This window comes from Dendrobates tinctorius, unplaced genomic scaffold (genome assembly GCF_039654945.1).
Source record: "Dendrobates tinctorius isolate UK_male_01 unplaced genomic scaffold, ASM3965494v1 ptg000060l, whole genome shotgun sequence".
NCBI classification, from domain to species: Eukaryota; Metazoa; Chordata; class Amphibia; order Anura; family Dendrobatidae; genus Dendrobates; species Dendrobates tinctorius.
This window is the reverse complement of record NW_027361728.1, coordinates 23,186,969-23,208,254: the sequence shown is the minus strand read 5'-3', so window position 1 is coordinate 23,208,254 and position 21,286 is coordinate 23,186,969. Positions and strand designations below refer to the sequence as shown.

Below are 21,286 nucleotides of genomic sequence, written 5' to 3'. Positions count from 1 at the left end.
AGAGCGAGGTTGGACCAGGAGGCACAAGACACCCAGTCCTCCAATGATAATCTGCTGATAAAACACTGACTTTATTGAAACAGCAAAACACAGCTCAGTAAGTGACACATCCCTGAAATCATGTTCTCCTCCCCTATTTCATTCTGCTCTCAGACCACATAGCAAAAAACTACTGGTAGATTTTCTTTAAGTCTTTAATATCTGCACTTGGGTATCAAATTGATATAAAATATTACTATTTCACACTAAGTTCCAACCTCTTTTCATTAACTCAGAAAAATGATGAACAACTGAATGTGAAAGCGATCTTAACCCTTTAGTGACCAGCCCTAATATTTCAAATCTGACCAGAGTCACTTTATGTGGCAATAACTCTGGAATCTTTCAACACATCCCAAAGATTTTGCGACTGTTTTTTCATGACACTTTATATTTTATGATTATGGTATTCAGGTCAATATGTTTTGCATTTTTTTTATAAAAAAATATCATAAGTTTGACAAATAGTTCTAAAAATTATTCCTTCACTCTAGATAGTCACGGCACAAAAAATAGCAACTGCATAACATTTACCTCATGTCTGCTTTACATCAGCACCATCTATGAAGTGTCCGTTTAGGATGTTGGAAGCTTTAGCAGTAGTGTTGAGCATTCCGATACCGCAAGTATCGGGTATCGGCCGATACTTGCTGTATCGGAATTCCGATACCGACTTCCGATATTTTTTCAATATCGGAATTCGGCATCGGAATCAGAAGTTCAGTTGATTGACGGCCTGACGTCATCATGATGCGCGGTGTGTGCGCATCATGATGCGCCGTCATTTCGGGCCTTCCGGGGGTCTCTGCCGGCCTGCCGGGGGGCTGTGCCGGCCTGCCGGGGGGCTGTGTGGACTGCCCGGGGTCTGTACCGGCCTGCCGGGGGGCTGTGCCGGCCTGCCGGTGGTCTGTGCACCCTGTGGGGGTCTGTACCGGCCTGCCGGGGGGCTGTGCCGGCCTGCCGGGGGGCTGTGCTGATGTCCGGGGGTCTGTGCAAGCATCGTCCGATGGGACTACAAGTCCCATCGGGCGATGCCTGCTACCATGACAGTGATTGACACATTAGCCAATGATGGGACAGTAGTAGTCCCATCATCCGGCTAATGTGTTAAATGTTAAAAAAAAAAAAAAAAAAAAAATACTACATACATACTACATGCATGCTACATACATACTACATGCATGCTACATACTACATATATACTACATACATACTACATATATACTACATACATACTACATGCATGCTACATACATACTACATGCATGCTACATACATACTACATGCTACATACATACTACATATATACTACATACATACTACATGCATGCTACATACATACTACATGCATGCTACATACATACTACATGCTACATACATACTACATACATACTACATGCATGCTACATACATACTACATGCATGCTACATACATACTACATGCATGCTACATGCATGCTACATACATACTACATGCTACATACATACTACATACATACTACATACTACATATATACTACATGCATGCTACATACATACTACGTGCTACATACATACCACATACATACTACATACATACTACATACATACTACATGCTACATACATACTACATATATACTGCATGCTACATACATACTACATGCTACATACATACCACATACATACTACATACATACTACATACATACTACATGCTACATACATACTACATATATACTACATGCATGCTACATACATACTACATGCTACATACATACCACATACATACTACATACATGCTACATATATACTACATGCATGCTACATACATACTACATATATACTACATGCATGCTACATACATACTACATGCTACATGCATGCTACATACATACTACATACATACTACATGCTACATACATACCACATATATACTACATACATACAATACATTCATACAATACATACATAGACATACAGTACATATAACATAGAGTAACATACTTACCAATACTTGTCACATTGTTCCCCGAAGCCATTGTCTTTTCCGGAATAAATATTAACATAACAAACCACAAAAATACTCACCCACGATCCGAAGCAGTCCACGAGTGTGTCCCACGACGATCTTGGGTAGAGAACTGCAGTTCATGTATGTAGTATATATGTAGTATGTATGTAGCATGTAGTATGTATGTAGCATGCATGTAGCATGCAGTATGTATGTAGCATGCATGTAGTATATATGTAGTATGTATGTAGCATGTAGTATGTAGCATGCATGTAGTATATATGTAGTATGTAGCATGTAGTATGTATGTAGCATGCATGTAGTATATATGTGTTATGTATGTAGCATGTAGCATGCATGTAGTATGTATGTAGTATATATGTGGTATGTATGTAGCATGCAGTATGTATGTAGCATGCATGTAGTATATATGTAGTATGTATGTTGCATGTAGTATTTATGTAGCATGTATGTAGTATGTAGTATGAATGTAGCATGTATGTAGTATGCATGTTGTATGTATGTAGCATGTAATTTTTTTTTTTTTTTTTTTACATTTAACACATTAGCCGGATGATGGGACTACTACTGTCCCATCATTGGCTAATGTGTCAATCACTGTCATGGTAGCAGGCATCGCCCGATGGGACTTGTAGTCCCATCGGACGATGCCTGCACAGACCCCCGGAGCCTGCACAGCCCCTCGGCAGGCCGGCACAGCCCCCCGGCAGGCCGGCACAGCCCCCCGGCAGGCCGGCACAGCCCCCCGAAGCCTGCACAGCCCCCCGGCAGGCCGGCACAGCCCCCCGGAGCCTGCACAGACCACCGGCAGGCCGGCACAGACCACCGGAGCCTGCACAGACCCCCTGGCAGGCCGGCACAGCCCCCCGAAAGGCCCGTACAGACCCCAGAGAGGCTGTACAAGGGCAGGAAAGGGTTTTTCTTATTCCGATACCGGAAGTCCCATAGACTTGAATGGGACTTCCGGTATCGGAATCGGCGATACCGATACTTTTTTTAAAGATCGGCCGATACCATCCGATACGATACTTTGAAGTATCGGACGGTATCACTCAACTCTATTTAGCAGTAATATTTTCAAGGAAATTTACAAAACTTATTTTTTTAGGAACCTATTCAGCTTTGAAGTGACTTTGAGGGACCTATATGCTGGAAAACCACCAAAAGTGATACCATTTTAACAACAGCACTCCTCCACATATTGAAAACTGCTGTCAGGAAGTGTATTAACCCTTCAGGTGCTTTTCAGGAATTCATTTAAAATGGCTGTTATTTTTACCTCCTAAATGTTGCTAACTTGTCAACAGGTCACTATAGTTGGCAGTTATTTGGCTACTAATTGCCATGACAACTATCAGGACCACACAATCATGATCCCAGTGTGCCGATGGGGTTAAAGAGGAAGCCCCATCACTCTGTTAACCTTTAGATGCCGCAGTCATTATTGACAGCAGTATCTATAGGGATAAACCGCCATGGATGGTGCCAACACCGATCGTGACTGATGCATCAGGATGTCAGCTATAGTGTACAGTCAACAGCTGCTGGATTGCCACCACCTGTAAGGGCATGCTATTCTCTTATATCTCATGTCACTTTTAAGCCAGACTGGTGGTCACTAAGGAGTTAAAAATATCATGAATCATTGCATAATTTTAACAAATTATGAATTTGGTGCTTTGAAAGATAATTTGATCTAAGATACGCAATTTATTTATTTATTAGGAAATAGAGATGAGCGACTTTTCCTTTTTTCGGGTCAAGTCGGGTTTCATGAAACCAGACTTTCTAAAAAGTCGGGTCGAACGAAATCAGCCAACTATAGGGAAAAGTCGGGGTCCGTGGGAAACACGAAACCCAATGCAAGTCAATGGGGAAGCAAAGTCGGCAGGGAGTGGAGGACAGTAAACACACCTACAGTGCCCATTTCAATGCCAATGACATCAATTCTTATTACTTAAGCTTGGCAACCTTAATTTACTTTATAATAATAGTTACGCATTGAAAACTGGGGGTTATTTGGCTAAAGTTGTGGGGTGGTAGGGCTGGCGCCAGGTTTTCGTGTGCCCTGGGCCAAAGAGTGTCAGTGCGCCCTTTTAACACATACCACAACTCATGATGCTCCGATACAGCAGAGAAATAGTGGTATAGTACAATGAAAAATACTTCACTGCTTACATGACATGACTGATATCTATTTTAAATTCTACAATAACTCAAAAACCGGACAGTATATTACTCTATACAGTATTATGGCCACCACCTAGTGCACTATACAGAATAATGAGCCCCATATATTTCTCCATACAGAATAATTGGTCCCATATAATGTTCCATACAGTATATGATGAGCTCCACATAATGCTACAGTATATGTTGGTCCCCATGGACGATCCTCCAGTGTGTTATGGACCCAAATAATGCTTCATATATAATGGGCCCCATTTCTAATGCTCCAGTGTAAAATGTGCCCCGTAAATGCTGCTCCAGTGTCTGATGTCCCCCATTTGGAATGCTCCAGTATATGTTGGTCCCCATGGACGATGCTCCAGTGTGTTATGGGCCCAAATAATGCTCCATATATAATGGGCCCCATTTCTAATGCTCCAGTGTATAATGGCCCTGTATATGCTGCTCCAGTGTCTGATGTCCCCCATTTGGAATGCTCCAGTATATGATGGGCCAAATGGATGATGCTCCAGTGTATGATGGGCCCCGTATATCATTCTCCAGTGTTTACTGCTCCCCAAAAAATGCTCCCAGCATTTAAAATAATTAAATACCTCTCCTCGCTGGGCACTGCTCTACTCTGGACTCCTCAGCATTGCCATTTTAAAACTCTCTGCACTTGTACTGTTTCGTAGAGGGCATACAGACGTGATGTCATCGTGCTCTGTAACCTGAATGTCACTGTCAGGAAAGGCGGAAGACGTCACGGCGGTGGAGCAGGGAGAGGTAAGTATTGCAAGTGCTGTGGCCCTGAGGAAGCATGGGGGGCCCACTCGTGGGCGACGGCACTGGCACAGGGCCCCTCATAGTACGACGATATGTCTGATGGCGAGTGGGCCCTCCCACCGGCAGAGACATTTTTGCGTACTATGAGGGGCCGTCTGCCACTGCCGTCACCCATGAATAGGACCCCCCACCTGCTCAGGTAACCGGCACTTTCATCTGCACCTTCCTCTGTGTCACCGTGTAAGGTGGTATAGTATGCTGGAAGGGGAACCTGAGTTTCATCAGTGTCACATTCTGGCTCTGTAGAGTGAGAGGGGAATGTAGTGCTGTGGGTCAATGTACCAGCAGAATCATCGAGCAGTGGCTGTGCATCAGTGCACTCCATCTCCGATTAATGTTGGACTGGGGAATTCAGAATTTCACTTGATAACACAGGCATGGCCTGTGAAAAGAGCTCCATGGAGTAATCTGAAGTGTGGGCTGCCGCATCCTTCACTTTTAGTCGGGGTGAAGGAGACAAGGAAAGGGGTGGTTCCTGACCAGAAGCCTGCACTGATGGCTCAGTGCTTGCATTTTTTTAAACTTCAGAAGAGGAGGCAATAGAGCTGGAGGCTTTTTCGGCAATGCAAGGCAAAAACAGTTCCTGATGCTCCGGCTTTAAAAGCAGTTTACCTACTCCCAGAAAAGGGAGCCTTAAAGGCCTTCTTGTGCCAGCTGATGATGCAGGCTCAACACTTCCTGCCTTAGCTGCTATTGTGCTTTTGGCATACCAGCAGATGCACCACCACCATCAGTACCAGCTGGCCCCCCCACACCCACGTCCGCGGCCTCTTCCACCAGACTTCCTCATGTTTGGGAAAATGTACCAAAAATACCAGCAGAGAAATGGTACTGTATGAGTAGCGTACAGCTGTGTAAGGTGTATGTAAGAAGTGAAATCTCCGTATATATTTTGTGAGTCACAGACGCTCATCCAGTATGTATTTCACCGTAATCCAACAAGCCGATATACGGTACTGTATCAGAAGTGTACAGCTGTATACGTTGTTGGTGAAACTGTCAATCTCCGTATATGTATTTACGGAATGTCGCACACACAAGCTGACTCTGTGTAGATGTGACCGTAATAAGAACACCAGATATCCGATACTGTTTGACAATCGAACTGCTCAATACGGTGTATAGAGAAATGGAAATGTCTGTATATGTATTTATGGAGTGTCACACACACAGGCTGACTCTGTGTAGATGTGACAGTAATAAGAACACCAGATAGCCGATACTGTTTGACAATCGGACTGCTCAATACGGTGTATAAAGAAATGGAAATGTCCGTATATGTATTTATGGAGTGTCACACACACACGCTGACTCTGTGTAGATGTGACAGTAATAAGAACACCAGATAGCCGATACTGTTTGACAGTTGGACTGCTCAATGCGGTGTATAAAGAAATCGAAATGTCCATATATGTATTTATGGAGTGTCACACATACACGCTGACTCAGTGTAGATCTGACAGTAATAAGAACACCAGATAGCCGATACTGTTTGATAATCGGACTGCTCAATACGGTGTATAAAGAAATGGAAATGTCCGTATATGTATTTATGGAGTGTCACACACACGCTGACTCTGTGTAGATGTGACAGTAATAAGAACACCAGATATCCAATACTGTTTGACAATCGGACTGCTCAATACGGTGTATAAAGAAATGGAAATGTCCGTATATGTATTTATGGAGTGTCACACACACGCTGACTCTGTGTAGATGTGACAGTAATAAGAACACCAGATATCCAATACTGTTTGACAATCGGACTGCTCAATGCGGTGTATAAAGAACTGGAAATGTCCGTATATGTACTTATGGAGTGTCACACACACGCTGACTCTGTGTAGATGTGACAGTAACAAGAAGACCAGATATCCAATACTGTTTGACAATCGGACTGCTCAATACGATGTATAAAGAACTGGAAATGTCCGTATATGTATTTATGGAGTGTCACACACACATGCTGACTCTGTGTAGATGTGACAGTAATAGGAACACCAGATATCTGATACTGTTTGACAATCGGACTGCTCAGTGCGGTGTATAAAGAAATGGAAATGTCCGTATATGTATTTATGGAGTTTCACACACACACGTAGGCCAAAAACCTACACGTTTCAAAGCAAAACGTGCTTCTTCATCAGGGTTACTGCCCACCCAGTATAGCTGTCATATATAGTGTGTATATGTTCAAACACCTGTTTAACTCTTGGATTGAACACTAACCTCCACCCTCCCAGTAGATGGCTAACTAATGATTAAAATAATATCATACATTTAAAAAGAAAGAGAAAAGAATAGCCATAGCGTATACCTCACAAAAATGGGTTGTAATATTGAGAATAATAAGGAATGTTAAAAACTATAACTTTATTATGCTGATAAATTTTTTAACATTTTAATATGAATAAAATCGAATACAAATATAAATATAAAGAAAAACTGTGCGCGTAAAAATAAAATACGCTCCACCTACTGCGAATACTCATACAAAAAGCAGATATCGAAAATATGAATATAGAGAATATGGTAGGGGAAGGAAAATGCATCATTTTGCTTTGAAACGCGTAGGTTTTTGGCCCCAGCTAGGCTCCGTAGCCTTAGCCTGTGATGTCACACGCTGTCAGTGCAGGACAGTGTCGGCCCCCTCTCAGCTGTGCATCCAGGACGCTACCGGCCGGAGCTATCCTGGCTCTGCCCAGCTCTCTTACTTGCACCCCAGTCAGCCAGCTCATTCACTTCATCCTCCCAGCTTCTCACCTGCTTATCCAGCATTTCTGTGGATCATTCACTGTGATCAGCACAGCACCTTCATTCAGCAGAGCTAGGGTAAATTTGTATAAGTCCTTTACTATTCATCAGTGTATCTTGCTGTGGTAGATTTGTATCTCCTGCATGCTTTGAGTATCAGGCTTATGGGCTTATGTGTGAAAGGCAGGACTTTCACTTTCACTTTTACGTTATCATCTTTGAATTCTCCTGTGAGCACGGTGCCTTTCTCTATTTACTTATGTATGGAAAAATGTTAATCTCCGTGTATTTTTTTTATGGAGTCACACACATATAGCATGCATTTGTCCGTGATACCAGCCGGTACACGGTAGTGTGTGAGGAGCGTACACCTCTACGTATACGGTGTGTGTGAAAAAAAGTACGCTCAGTATCTACTGTGCAGAAAAAAAGGAATACAAGGATTTTTGCTTTTAAAAAAGCAGTCTGCACAGCAGTGTGCAAACAGCAATGCAGCTATCAGGGAGCCTATAAGACAGCCTAATCACCAACAGAGCTGCTGCACAAAAAAGTATGAAAAAATGAACGCTTGGTAACTGTGCAGAAAAAAGGAATAAAAATATTTTTGCTTTTAAAAAAGCACTCTGCACAGCAGTGTGCAAACAGCAATGCAGCTGTCAGGGAGCCTTATAAGGCAGCCTAATAACCAACAGAGCTGCTGCACACAAATATATCCTCCCCTGTCACTGCACACTATACAGTTGTGTTTTACAGTGACATTCGCTATCAGCACAAGCAATTTTTTTTCTTTTTCCCTGCCTAAACACTCTCCCTATTGAGAACGATCAGCAGCAACCTCTCCCTATGCTAAGATCGGCAGAAGTAAGAGGGCGGTCGGCGGTCACGGCCTTTTATAGGCACTGTGACACCACACAAAGCCAGCCAAACACTTGCATGCTCTTCTCTAACATGGTGGGGGCCGCTGCCGACGTAATCGCGCTGCCCACAGTGTGTGTCCTTCATGATTGGCTGAAAATAGGCGCTGGAAGGATTGTGGGAAACACAACTTTGGCGGTCAAGTCGGCGACCTCATGGCCGACCTCACGCTATGGTCGGGTTTCGATTGGCGAAACCCGACTTTAGCAAAAGTCGGCGGATTCTGAATTTGGCCACCCGTTTCGCTCCACTCTATTAGGAAAATATAAGCTGAAAGACGACACTTCGCCAAAGCTGTCTATGAGCTTTTAACTATGATACAGTGGGTACAGAAAGTATTCGGACCCCTTTAAATTTTTCATTCTTTGTTTCATTGCAGCCATTTGGTAAATTCAAAAAAGTTCATTTTTTTCTCATTAATGTACACTCTGCACCTCATCTTGACTGAAAAAACTCAGAAATGTAGACATTTTTGCTAATTTATTAAAAAAGGAAAAACTGAAATATCACATGGTCATAAGTATTCAGACCCTTTGCTCAATATTGAGTAGAAGCACCCTTTTGAGCTAGTACAGCCATGAGTCTTCTTGGGAATGATGCAACAAGTTTTTCACACCTGGATTTAGGGATCCTCTGCCATTCTTCCTTGCAGATTCTCTCCAGTCAGGTTGGATGGTGACTGTTTGTGGACAGCCATTTTCAGGTTTCTCCAAAGGTGCTCAATTGGGTTTAGGTCAGGACTCTGACTGGGCCAGTCAAGAATGGTCAGAGTTGTTCTGAAGCCACTCCTTTGTTATTTTAGCGGTGTGCTTAGGCTCATTGTCTGGTTAGAAGGTGAACCTTCGGCCAAGTCTGAGGTCCAGAGCACTCTGGAAGAGGTTTTCATCCAGGATATCTCTGTACTTGGCCACAATCATGTTTCCTTCAATTGCAACCAGTCATCCTGTCCCTGCAGCCGAAAAACACCCCCATAGCATGATGCTACCACCACCATGTTTCACTCTTGGGATTGTATTGGGCAGGTGATGAGCAGTGCCTGTTTTTTTCCACACATACCACTTAAAATTAGCACCACAAAGTTCTATCTTTGTTTCATCAGACCAGAGTATCTTGTTTCTCATAGTCTGGTATTCCTTCATGTGGTTTTTAGCAAACTCTATGCGGGTTTTCATATGTCTGGCACTGAGGAGAGGCTTCCGTCGGGCCACGCTGCCATAAAGGCCCGACTGGTGGAGGGCTGCAGTGATAGTTGACTTTGTGGAACTTTTTCCCATCTCACTACTGCATCTGTAGAGCTCAGCCACAGTGATCTTGGGGTTCTTTTTTACCCCTCTCACCAAGGCTCTTCTACCATGATTGCTCAGTTTGGCTAGATGGCCAGGTCTCGGAAGACTTCTGGTGGTCCCAAACTTCTTCTATTTAAGGATTATGGAGGCCACTGTACGCTTAGGAACCTTGAGTACAGCAGAAATTCTTTTGCAACCTTGGCCAGAACTGTGCCTTGCCACAATTCTGTCTCTGACCTCCTTGGCCATTTCCTTTGACCTCATGATTCTCATTTGGTCTGACATGCACTGTGAGCTGTGAGGTCTTATATAGACCGGTATGTGCCTTTACAAATCAAGTCTTAACAGTTTAATTAAACACAGCTGGACTCCAATGAAGAAGTAGAACCATCTCAATGAGGATCACAAGGAAATGAACAACATGTGACTTAAATATGAGTGTCTGAGCAAAGGGTCTAAATACTTATGACCATGTGATATTTCATTTTTTTGCTTTTTTAATACATTTGCAAAAATGTCAACGTTTCTGTTTTTTTTTCAGTTAAGATGGGGTGCAGAGTGTACATTAATGAGAAAGAAAATGAACTTTTTTGAATTTACCAAATGGCTGCAATGAAGCAAATAGTGAAAAATGTAAAGGGGTCTGAATACTTTTCGTACCAACTGTATATATGTATATACTGTATTAGACCCCCCGACTGCTAATCCCATGGTGAGCTTGGATTTCAATAAATAAAACGTAAATTATACTGAATTATTCTCCACAAACCTATTTATCAATCTACTCCTCTTCTCCTATTCTAGACCATGCTGCTCACACCTTGCACCACATTTCCAAGCCTGGAATTGAAGGTTTATTTTGTTAATCAACACACATATGGTGTCATTGACTGCAGTTTATTGGCCATTTTGTAGCCAATGGAATCTAACGCCTGCCATGGACATAACAATAACCCATAAGGCTATGTGCAACATTGAGTATTTGCTTGCAGAAATTTCTGCTAGGTTTCTGCATTTCTTGGCGGGAAAAACACTGCGGAAAAAAGTGTGTTTTTGGTGCTCTTTTGCCGCGTTTTTGTATACATTTTTTGTATGCATTTTTGTACAGAAATGAAGGCATTTTTGAGCTAAATAAAGATATTTTTAAAAAAAAGTTTTGTGATGTAATTTCTTAGTTCAACACCACCTTTTTCATGCTGATGCAGTGTGGCATCAAGGTAATTGGATTAGGGCTTCGTGTCAGCAGCTGTCATTGACACATTGCTCTGGGCTTAGTAATGAATAAAATAAAATTAAAGAAAAAGTACACATATTTGGTATTGCTGCGTCCGGAACAATTTGACCTATAAATCTGTCTCACTAGTTAACCCCTTCGGTGAACAACATAAAAAAAGTGTGCTTTTGATCATTCCACCAAACAAAAAGTGGAATAAAAAGCAATAAAAAAAGATGAATGTAAATAAAAATGGTACCACTGAAAACATCATGTTATCCCCTAAAAAAACAGTTCCGTCAGCGGAAAAATAAAAAATTATAGCTTTCCGAATAAAGGGATGCAAAATAATTATTTTTTCTATAAAATAGTTTTTATTGTGTAAAAGTACCAAAACATAAGAAAGTGATGTAAATGTGGTATCGCTGTTATTGTACTGAATAAAGCTGCCTTATCAAATTTACCACATGCAGAATGGCATAAAAAAACTCAAAAACAGTTCCTGAATTGTTGCTTTTGTTCATTCTGCCTCCCAAAAATCAGAATAGAATACCAATAAAACGTCAAATTGTCCTGCAAAAAACAAGACCAGACATGACTGTTGGCAGAAATATGGAAAACTTATAGCTCTTAACATTTGGCAATGCACTAGCTTTTGCAAAAAAAGCATCTTTTAGTGTGTGACAGCAGCCAAACATAAAAAAGCAATATAAATCTGGTATCACTGTAATAAAGATGTCCAATCACTTATGCTGCACAAGGAACAGTTTAAAAAATAAATAAAGCCAATTCTTCACCTGCTGTTGATTTGTTATTTCTACCTCCCAAAGATAGCAGCAAGGCTCAGCTCACATTTATCCTGCGGTCTAAGCTGAGCGCTTACACCGGTGTTTATGTTTAAATCATTGAAATACTTGATTCAAATGGGACCCTGGCAGAAGATTCCCTATAATGAGGCAGATGGAGTCACTTTGGTCATTGTCTGGCCTATGATGTGGCGGTGTCCATTTTTTAATCATGCATAAAAGTGCTGTCGGCCACGCTTTTGTGCACCTATGAAAAGAAGGACAACTCTGAACAAAGTCCAGATAGAGTCCAGAATAACTGTGCTGCCTCATTACAGTGAATGGATCCCTTGGGGATTTCATTTGAATCACATCATTCAGAAATTTAGATATAAACCCCGATGTAAGTGCTCATCGTAGAACGGTGGAAAAATGTGAACCCAAACGTTATGTAAAATGTTCCCACAAAAAAAAATTCAACTCAATCCACAAAAAAGCAAGTCGCCACTCAGGTCTGTCATCTGTTAACAAAAATATAGGGGGCTTCCACATTACTGGTGAAGATCTGACATTATGGGTTGTAATAATCATCTAAACAGGTTAAAGATGCAACTTTTTTATTCCTTACTTCCATAGTTTTACAACAACTCTGAGTAGATGGCCAAAATACATTGTCTCCAGTCCACAAGATCCCCACCCGTAGCTGATAGTTCCAATGCCCCCATTCCAGCTGATACTCACGGTCTCCCAACATTTGGTTGGCCCACAGATTTCATATCTCTCACCTGTATAGTCTGTAATCACAGTCCACGCTCCTCCAGACGACCTATAACATGACCACAGAACATGTATCTCACTCCAATCAGCAGCTACAGTCCTTAAGGTAGTTCCTCAAATCCATGAGCCAGATCCCATGACCTTAGCACATGTATTTAGCCCAGCCAGCAACCAATCTCCAAACTCCATAGGCCATCCATACATGGGCACCAGGACTTCAACAATAGATCCTCATCCCTCAATGTGACTGCACTAACTCACTCAATCATTGTTCTCCCTCTCTTGGATTAGCCCCCTGAATAGGCAGTGTTCACACCCTCCCTACAAATGCTAATTGTGCATTGGTGGATGTATTTTGTGCATCTGTACAGGCCCACTCACTGATTCCAAGATTGTAGACACCTGTGATGCTAATCAGTCGACACACCTTGATTTAACATATCCTTTTTGTCACATTATTTTCAGGGGTACCATCATTTCTGTCCAGGCCTATTTCATGAGTATTATTTTTTTTTTTTTTTAAATTCTGTGCAAGCATAGTTGAAAAGCAATATCTGACTTTCATTTGTTCATTTTCATAGATTTTTGATTTATTATTACTTTTGTCAGATTCAAGTTATTTCTGTCACCATTGTAGGTTTTTCTGTCATTAAACGAGGGGTTCCAACAATTTTGACCATGTGTGTAGATCACGTGAAGTAATTATCCCCCTCTACTCCTCCTTGGTCAGGCCTCATCTGGAATAGTGTGTCCAGTTCTGGGCATCACATTTTAAAAAAGACATTGAAAAACTGGAGCAAGAGCAGAGAAAAGCCACCTGGACGGTAAACGAACTGTACAGTATGTCATACGAGGAACGGTTAAAGGATATGGGAATGTTTAGCGTGTGTAGACTCTATACTTCTCTTAATGCATCCTAGAACTGTGTTTGCTGTTTTGTTGCTGCATCACACTGTTGACTCATGTGCAGTATATGATCTATTAGTACACCCAAATCTTTTCCACATGTGCTGTTGCTTAGTGCTATTCCTCCCATTCTTTAGATGTAATTTTCATTTTTCTTGCCCAGATGTAGAAGCTTGCATTTCTCCCTTTTAAATGCCATTCTATTAGTCACTGCCCATTGTTCAAGCTTATCTAGATCCTTCTGAATCTTTCTCTGTCTTCTCTAGTGTTAAGAGTACTTCACACATAGTGAGATCGTTAGCAAGACACATAGTGGCGACCGGCCCCCCGCTGCGATATCGCTGATCATGCTTGAATGTCCTAGGCCATTTTTTGATTGTTGGTGTCCCGCTGGCCAGCATGCATTGCTGTGTTTGATGCCATAACAACGATGAGCAACCTCGTTGGCAACTCAGAACTCAGGGACGCAGGCGTGATTTTGCTTTGTCTTTTCAATGCCCCCTCAGCTCCGTTTGTTGGTCTCAAATTAGGATCTTTGTAGCGTTTTCTTGTATAGGTCAGCTATCAATTATATGCAATCATAACATTTAACATGTACAGTTATAATAATCGCGTGTCCCTGTGTCAGTGACTGTGGATCCATGAATAAATAGCGCACTAGTGACTCAGACAGGGACGCTGAAGCAAACCGCGTAGTGATAGTGCAGTAGTGGCCACCAATCGGAGCAGAGGGGCGTGGAAAAGGCAACGCTGAAGCACGCCTATCGAGGTCTGAATCGTCACAATAGCTGCTGTGTGACAAGGTCCCAACGACCGCCTAGGTCGTTATGCGGATCGCCGTATCATCGCTGCGTCATTGAGTAGATCTGCCTGTTTGACAGCTTACTAGCGACCATGTATCGACGTACCAGCGATCCTTACCAGGTCATATCGTTGTTGGGATCGCTGGAGTGTCGCTATGTGTAACGGGACCCTTAGCTATCCCTTCCAGCTTTGCATCATCCGCCAATTTGATTAGTTTACCTTTAGTTCCCTTATCTAGATCATTTTAAAAATGTTGAACCAGAGATCCTGCCTGCATGTCTTCCTTTTCCTACTGTCACTGAATGGAAACATTGATTCCTGAGGCTGAACTGATGAGCAAGCAAATCCCTCAAGCTCACTCTTTTGCTCAGCAACTACTTCATGTATACAAACCAGTGGTCCCCTCAGTAAGAATCCCCGTATAAGGCTTATTGGATGAAGGCTGGAGTTTATCTGGGATCTACTAGACAGAGTGGATAGAGCCAAGTCTGTTCAAGGTAGCCTTTTTGAGATGACGGCCTCAGACTTTAGAGAGATAAAGTAATGCTCAGAAATTATACATATTGTATGTCTTAAAATTACTGAGAGCCTTGCCTAAAAAGCCTGTTTTGGATTTTTTCACAAACAGTACAATATTGTGTTTTTGTTTTTTAGATTTTCTGAAAATCTAGTGTGAAATTATTTGTTCTAAAAAAATCATATATCCCTGCTCTATATATTGTATTAGAAAAAATTGCTCGATCGTACCACTCCAGAAATAGACAACGCAAGCAGTTTCTGAAGTTCATTCAGCCTTCTCGCCTGTCAAGCACAGAAAATCTGATATAGTATACTTTAACAGCCTTTTATATGTCTTTTCTTGTTAAACAAGACCTATCAAAGACATCTGTAGAAGACATGTATTGTCTACAAGATGATGATCATAATGGGGGGAACGTTACCTAAAAATACACTTGTTACCAGGAGCATAAATAGATAGAAAATGGTCCCCATGCAAGAATTGTACATGGCTTCCTTGCTGTCTAAGAAATAATAATGAAGAACCCACTTTATGGGAATCTAGTAAACATTACCCATAAATGTAAGGTATGAAATTTATTAGCTTAAGCTTTTCATGCCAAATTCTAGATGGTAGGAAGCTGCTTCTTGCTTGCCAATCTATTACTAACTAGATATCCAAGTTGATGACTTCAATGATTATAACTTACTATTATATGAAATGCAAATGACTAATTACAAGTGTAATGGTTAAAAATCAGTTCAGCAAAACTAGATTGATTTGTGGAGGATTGACTTTGAGTACATTTTCACATGGTCTAGCGCAGTCTAGAGCATTATCACTGTTAGGGCAGAGACACACTGGCGAATTTTTCATCCGAGAATCGGATCGTAAAACTTGCCCTGGCCGGCACCTCTCCTGACCTGAGCATAACAGCGTCATGGATTACTATGCAGCTGTCAAGTTCAAGTCAGGAGAAGTGCCGGCCAGGGCAAATTTTATGATCCGATTCTCGGACGAAAAAAAATTTGCCAGGGTGTCTCTGCCCTTAGTGTAAAAGATGGGGGTTGGCAAATATGCGCTATTTTATTTTTGCACACTGGTCAGAGTGCACAGCTCACTCCACATTGGGATAGATAAAGGCTTAGGACTCGCCTACACCAGTGTGAGGGATTGCACTTGGACCAATGTTATTCAATGAAGGCAGTGCAGATCTGTGTATTTTTTCTCAGCTATATAAAGCAGGAGAAAAAATCAGAGCTTGCTGCAGTTTCACTCTGAAATCAGATGGGTGTCAGAAAAAAATCAGATGCCATGCAGTCCATCAGTATAATATCCAATTTTTACTGATACATTACATTTCTGTAACATAGGAAACTGTAAATGGTCCTGTAAATGATCAATGTCCTTTAAGTAAAAAAACGGACTGCAGACGGATGACAAGTGAGAAGAAAATTGTCTCACTTTTCTGGATGAAAATCAGACAGATTTTTTATACGCCAGTGTGACTGCAATCTTAATCTGATTGTGGAAAACTACTTCAGTGCTGAATCCAATGGAAAATAGGAGTGCCAGTCTCAGGCTGTGAATAGTAATCCAAAGGTTCAAATGATATATTGGGAGTGCTGTACCTATGTAATCACCCAGTGTGACTGACTTGATATCTGAGATATTCTGCAGTAACAGCAGCAGCTTAATAGGTCTTTTACATTCTTCACTCACTGCAAACAAAGAAGGCAATAGAAAAACTCCTCAGTGCTAATTTTACTATTAAATCCAAATCCTGAATCCAAAGCTGGGTCACATGAAGTGTGCTTTCTGGAGTGTAACATGGGCAAGCCTTTTTTTCATCCAAAACATAAATCTTCACGGCAGCCTTCTCCACCACCACAACATCTTTATCATACTGTCACGATCCATTTTTGGATCTGTGGCAGATCCGGGCTCATATATAACCTTTTTTTTCTTTCAAGCCTCTGGCTTAATGTTAGTTTTTGCCCCCGTGGCCGCCGGTGTTACTACAACCTTTATTGCTCTGCTAATGGGTTTTTGCCCCGGTGGCCACTGGGGTTACTACACGTTTAAATTAGCCAGCAGGTGTTACCACCCCCCCTCCTTCCTATAAAAAGTCAGGTGCTCTGGATCACTGTTGGTGATACTGGTCATTCCCTAACCAACCTTGGAGGAGAGAGGAGCTATTTGGAGCATTGCTATTGCAGCTCATCTGAAAGCCTTGGTGTTTCACCTGGAAGCTGTGTCCTCGTGCCGTACTGTGCTGCCTCAGGAGCATTGGCAGCAGAGAAAGCTAAGTGTTGTTCATTTTTCCCTGTCTGTTATTTTCCTTGGTGTTTATTAGTACAGCGGTGGGACCAGTGTCCGCACCAGCCAGTTCCCTAGTAAGGGATAGGTGCAGGGCTAGTGAGGGACTAAGGTATCCTGGTTGGCGACAGGTTGAAAGAACCTGTATAGGCAACATTAGGAGTTTCAGCCTCAGGAGAGTGCATGAGGTGTCCACGTCCCCCATTCACTATTATAGGGCCTACCGTTGTAATTGCGTCCCTGGTGTCCCCTTGTTTGTCTTGTTGTTTTAGTTACCGACCGATCGGCTGGTCGCGTCACACAGGGCAAGTCACTTCGTGACACATATGTTTTCCCTTAGCCAGATAGGTTGAGGTCACTTGGGCATTAATAGGGATGTGATGGCATCACAAAGCTCAACACGTGTTCAATATACTCCCAGGAGACCTCCGAATGTTAAACACCTATTTTTGAGGCAATTACAGGCCTTATAGAATTGTGATTCATAGTGAATTTATTTGACACAAATCAAATTTTGGGGGAAAATTAATAAGCAAAAGCATACATGAGCATAAAATAAAGCATTTTGGATGGAAAAGGCAAATAGATGAATGGTGGAATATTATCACTAAATACTTCATACAATCCAAAGTCTTGGAAGTCAGCTCACCAGTCAGACTGTACGTTTTGTGAGGCAGTGACTAGGGTCATATGAGAGGGTCGCTATGTGTCCCCCCAGTTTGTGCAAAAAAGCATATTGAGGCCATGGGAGTGCATTGCATTCACAGGCATAGCTGTGATTGTAATGGAGAATAAAATTATGTGTTGGTCTTGGGCAATCTATCTGTCCAAGGCAGATTTAAGAAAACCTGCCATGGGCTTTTTTTTTTTTTTAAAACTACAGGAATATAGTGAGGCGGTTCGTTTCCTCCCCTGGCCGGGTTTTCCATGTTGCCTATGGCCACAGGTTGATAGTAAAAAAAAAAACAGCAACAGAGGGTTGGGTGGGTCGGTGTGGAGTTTGCAAGGTGCAGAGCAGACGGCTCTGCAAAAGCTCAGTCTGTGTGATTGAAACTCCTGGCACCCCTCAGCATAATTGTCAGGAACACCGCACTGCTCTTGCTCAATGAGTCAGTGCGCGTGTCCTCAGTCAAGCTGCTGCAAAGTAGGTAGGTGCAAGCTCCACTAGATGGCAGTAGAGTGGAAACAGGGTTGCATCTAAACAGAGCTGGTCTACAGTGCAGCAGTGAAGCTACCACAGGTGGCACAGTTGTGACGGAAGGCTGGTGAGTACACAGGGACCAGGGGCACCTTTCCTGGCCCCGACACTAGGGGGCACCCTAACTCGCCCTGTTCCCCGGGATACCTCAGATGGCGAGGACACTGGGGCCTCTGCCCTAGCCCTGTCTCCTAGCTTCAGCCCTGCATCTGTCCCCTTCCCCCCACCCCGGGAAGAGAGGTGCTACTGTGCACCAAAGTACACAAACCCAACAGACAGGGGAACTAGACAAGGATAAAAGAAAATTCCACTCACAAATAATACTCTCACAAACCACAGAGGTATACACCAGGGTGTGAAGGACAGGGGAAGAAAATAAAGCAGGATGGGATGAGGAATTTCCAAGAGTACAAACTAAGCACCAGTCGCACAATAAATTACTCCAGCACTCCAACCACCAGCTTCTCCTTCTCCTTCTCCAGATCGTTGTAGCAAATGCTAACTCAGATGAAAATCTGGCCAGCAGACCTAGTTTTTATAGGAGAGAGGAGTGGTTAACCAAGCACAGCTGGTAGCAGGGATTTCCACATGGCAGATTAACCCCTGTCCTGCTGAATGAAAACAAACACCCTTAATATGCCGGAGAAGTGCTTCTTCTCAGCGGCAAAGCAGGAGCAGTCAGACGCTGCGGTCTTCCGGCTCTGTTATGTTGCGGTAACCCCGTGACAGTACCCCCCTTCTACGAGGGACCTCTGGAACCTCAGGGCCTGATTTATTCAGATGTGTCACATGGAAGGCCCGAACCAGTATGTCCCCATGGACGTCAGAAGCTGGAACCCACATCCTCTCCTCAGGACCGTACCCCTTCCAATGTACCAAGTATTGCAGTGACCGATGAACAAATCGAGAGTCTAAGGCTAGTTTCACACTAGCGTTAGGAGGCGCAGCGCAGGGCCACCGCTAAGCTCCGCCCCCGGCCGCACCTCCTCCGATTAGCTCCTCCTCTGGGCGCATGACACTGCATGTGACCAGCGTACCCTATATTTAGCATGTTTTAGCTGGCGCATGCACCCTTTTTGCGCTGTGCCGAGTGCATAAAAATGCAACACAGTGCATTTGGCGCACATTGGCGCAGCGCAAAAAGGGCGCATGAGCCGGCAAAAACATACCAGCACTTGCCCAGCGTACCCAATGCTAAATATAGGGTACGCTGGTCGCATGCAGCGTCATGCGCCCAGAGGAGCTGACTGGAGGAGGCGCGACCGGGGGCGGAGCTTAGCGGTGGCCCTGCGCTGCGCCTCCTAACGCTAGTGTGAAACTAGCCTAAGACCTTAGCTATCTGGAACTCCAGATTACCATCTACAATGACAGGAGAAGGTGGCAGAGGTGAAGGTCTTGCCGATGTCACATACTTCTTGAGAAGTGAACGGTGAAACACATTATGAATTTTAAAAGTCTGAGGCAAAGCAAGGCGGAATGCTACTGGATTGACGACGGCTAAGATCTTATAGGGACCAATAAACCTGGGACCCAATTTCCAAGACGGAACCTTTAGCTTAATTTTCCTTGAGGACAACCATACCCAGTCACCAACACATAGGTTCGGACCCACCATACGTCTCCGATCAGCCTTATACTTGGAACTTATCTTTTGCAAATTATTAGTTACCCCCTGCCATATGGTAGATATGGAAGAAGAAAACCGTTCCTCCTCCGGTAAACCAGAGGGATGTTCACCATTGAAAGAACTAAACTGTGGATGGATGTTATGATTGAGTCACCGTAGGAGGCAAAAATAGAAATGCTAGCTAAGTCCAGAAAACCAGAGAAGTTGGCAGCTATCGGATTGCAGACCCCTGAACCTATCAACACAACTAGCAGTAGCCGTGGGGGGCTCCTACGATGCCCTAGGCCCCTCGATCACAGCCGGAGGACTACATAGCCTAAAGACAGAAAGGGAAATCTAAACTGCCCCAGAGCAGACCCCAAAGCAAAAGGCAGCCCCCCACATATAATGACGGTAAAGCAAGAAGAAAGAACAAAACACAGACAGAAAGATAGACTGAGCAAAGATGGGGCCCACGCTAGCTTAGATAGGAAAGGACAGGAAGGCTGCTGTCTGCAATCCGTGAAAAACCCTATGAAAATAAGAGCCAACAAACTGACAGTAAAAAAGGCCCTGAAGACGCTAGGCTTCAAAAAGCTATGTCAGTACTCAGGAATATTCTGAAGACAGAGGAACAGGCAAAAGGAGATTCAGCTCACCCCAGCAGGGAATGGCAGAATCCAGAAAAGCAAGGAAAACAAAACACTAATGCAAAAAGGCAAAGCAGAAATCTTAGCTTTAGATGAGCAGGAATCAGACTGGTTTCCTAGAAGTCCACAGAGAAATCACCCGCAGGCCAGAAGGGCGTCAGCAGCCTTCTATCCAGTCATTAACTCCACTCAGCCAGTCATCATCATCAGCCCCAGGTGTTTGACAATCAGGCTCACTACCTTTCTTCACCAGAAGAGGGAGTTCCTCGGGCCTCAGTAGTGAAGGGGAAAATTAACTCACAACAGTACCTCCCCCTTGAGGAGGGGTCACCGAACCCTCAACCACGCCACCAGGGCGATCAGGGTGAGCCCGATGAAAGGCACGCATCAATCTTTTGGCATGAATATCAGAGGCAGAGACCCAGGAATTATCCTCCTGACCATAACCCTTCCACTTAACCAAATACTGGAGTCTCCGTCTAGCCAGACGGGAATCCAGTACTTTCTCT

General features: G+C 43.2%; 1 protein-coding gene across 4 annotated transcripts in view; it reads right to left on the bottom strand.

Annotated features, from left to right (window-relative positions):
• The window catches only part of PEX5L (peroxisomal biogenesis factor 5 like), a 509,080-nt gene that overhangs the window by 236,299 nt on the left and 251,495 nt on the right, over positions 1 to 21,286 (bottom strand). The gene's annotated exons all lie outside the window — the stretch shown is intronic.